Genomic DNA, 3123 nt, shown 5'->3' with positions numbered 1-3123 from the left:
GTACATATTTAAAATGTCAACTGTGATTTTTTTTTCTTTCCACATTTTTACCAGTGTGTTATAGTTGTATGGAATGATGGGCTTTGTTGTTACATATTCATACGTGCACAAATATAATATCATAATTGGCCAATTTCATTCCCCAACACTTCCTCCCTACCTCCCATCCTCCCATTCCCTGGTCCCTTCCCTCTACTGATCTGTAAGATCCATCCCCCCACACATCATTTCTTTTCCCTTTTCCTTGCTAATTTCCACATATGAGAGAAACCATATAACCCTCTACCTTCTGAGTGTGACTTATTTCACTTAACATAATGGTCTCAAATTCCATCCATTTTCCTACAAATGATATAATTTCATTTTTATGGCTAAATAAAGTGCAATTGTGTATATATTCCATATTTTCTTTATTCATTCATCCATTGATGGAAACCTAGACTAAATCCATAGTTTGGTTACTGTGAATTGTGCTGCTATAAGTACAGATATGCATAGTATGATGACTTTAATTCTTTAGGATTTAATACTGAATAATAATCATATGGTGGTTCCATACCTAGTCTTCTGAAGAACCTCCAAATCAATTTCCTTAGAGGTTGTACTAATTTACAATCTCAGCAACAGTGTAAAAGTGTTCTTTTTTCTCCACATCCTTTCCACCATTTATTATTGTTTGTATTCTTGATGACTGCCATCCTAAATGGTGTGAGATAAAATCTGTGTAGTTTGATGTGCATTTCCTCAATTGCTAATGATGGTGAACATTTTTATATTCAATTGTGATATTTTGATATACGTATGTATTGTGAAATTATTACCCTGATCAAGCTAATGTATATTAATAGAACCTCATGTTGTTTCTCCCCCTTTGGTGGTGAGAACATTTAATATCCATTCTCTTAGCAAATCTTAAGTATACAATATGGTATTGTTAACTATAGTCACCATGTTGTACCTAGATCTCCAGAATTTATTCTTCCTGCACAATTCAAACTTTGTACACTTGGATCAACATTTTCCCCCATTCCCCAGCCCCAAAGGTGCTATATTAACTAGATTCTATAAAAAGAATGGGAGTGGAAGATGAAAGGACTAAAAAGAAAATGGAACCATTGGTCCCCATCTGCAGATAAACTTAAGATGCCTACAGAAGGAGTCCGTGTGACCTGTGCAGGGGAGTGGTACAGAGAAATGGTTAGATGAGGAAGCCATTCCTTGGAAGAGTGGCCTGCCTGCTCACCTTCACTTCTTGTTTGACCCTTGCCCTGAACAACCACAGCTGACATGGGTGTTGTCATCCCCCAGTAACTGTGTGGATCTGATGGGCTTCAAGTTCTTGTCCAATTCACAGACATGAGAACTAGTTTGGCAGATTTAGCCCCATGATAGCATCTTCATAGAACAATTTGGATGCCTGACAGTACCCTGAAGTTTGTTGCCATGGTTTGAAATCAGTACCTATTTCCCTGCTTGGATCTGAAGAACTATTTTTTCATTCCAAAAGGATAGAGCTCTGGAAATAGTGTTTTTAGACTCTCAAAGGAAAGTAGCTGACCATCAGCGAGATCTGCATATCTCTAATCCTTATTGATATTGCTGTTAGGAGGATGGTTGAGCTTTGCTGAAGGTGGTGGGACATCACAGGACCCTCTTCAGATCTTTACCTGGGTCCCATCATATTCAGCAGAAATTTCTGTTTTATCAAGGACAGACCCCCCATAGTACAGCTTATTGGCAGTCACATCTGGTCAGTAGCGTCCACCACTGTATAGAGGATCTTGATCACTCTTTTCTGCACTGAGGAGTAAATATCAAATTCATATCAGTATCTCACAGTGTCCATCCATTGTGTTTTATCACCTCATAGCCTACAGGGTTTACACTGTATTAGCCACTAAAGTGTTTCTCTGGGTTCCAGGTACTCTTTCCATGCACCAGTTTATAGTTAGCTATGATGTAGAGTGTGTATGCAGCACCAACTAAAGCTCCCCAAGATTCTGGAATAGCAACAGCCACCCCCATCCTCTGGGCACTTTAGCATTTCTTATAAGGCAAGTCTAGTGGTGATAAATTTTCTCAGCTTTTGTTTGTCTGGGAAAGTCTTTATCTTGACATCATTTTATTTTATTTTTTTTTAAGAGAGAGTGAGAGAGGAGAGAGAGAGAGAGAGAATTTTTAATATTTATTTTTTAGTTCTCGGCGGACACAACATCTTTGTTGGTATGTGGTGCTGAGGATCCAACCCGGGCCGCACGCATGCCAGGCGAGCGCACTACCGCTTGAGCCACATCCCCAGCCCTTGACATCATTTTAGAGTTTAGTACTCTTGGTTGGCAGTGTTTTGTTTTGTTGTTGTTGTTTTTGTTTTGTTTTGTTTTGTTTTGTTTTCAATAAAGAGCTCATTCTCTCCTAGCCTACAGGATTTATGCTAAAGAATTCACTGATGGTTTTATGGGGGTTCCTTTGAATATGACTAGTCATTTTTCTTTTCCTGCTTTAAAAATTCTCCTTTTGTATCTGTCTTTTGGAAATTTGATTATAATGTGTCTTGGTGAACATCTTGTTATCTATCTGGAGTTCTTTGGGCTTCCTAGGTCTGGAAGTTCATTTTCCTTTCCAGATTTGTTAAGTTTTCTCTAATTATTTCTTTTAAAGAGACTGCAGCCCCTTTCTGTTTCTCTACTGCTTCTGAAATTACCACAATGTACATTTTGGATTACTTGATGGTGTCACATAAACTTTTTTCACTCTTTATTTATTTATTTATTTATTTATCTGTATTTGTTTCTCTGGGTAATTGTAGATGTCCTGAGCTCACCATTTTTTTTTCTGCTTTATTGAATCTGCTTTGGAATTCTCTATGGAAACTTTTAGTTTAGTCATTGTGTTCTTCAGCTCCAGAACTTCTGTTTGGTTTCTTTTTGCTCTTCATCAATCGTCCTGTTTAGAAATTCTGTGAGGCCCATTTGGCAGGGTCCATGATAGGCTTCTATGTATTTAATAAATATTATTTAGTTAAATGACTCATGTTTTATTTTCTAAAGAAATAAGGAAGAGCATACAGAAGCAAAATAATTAAAATAACATAGAAGGCTAAAACATTTTCTAAAAACTGTTCAT

Source organism: Spermophilus citellus (assembly GCF_964194105.1).
Source record: "Spermophilus citellus genome assembly, chromosome: 8".
Taxonomy (NCBI): domain Eukaryota; kingdom Metazoa; phylum Chordata; class Mammalia; order Rodentia; family Sciuridae; genus Spermophilus; species Spermophilus citellus.
Note: the sequence above shows the minus strand (reverse complement) of the source record.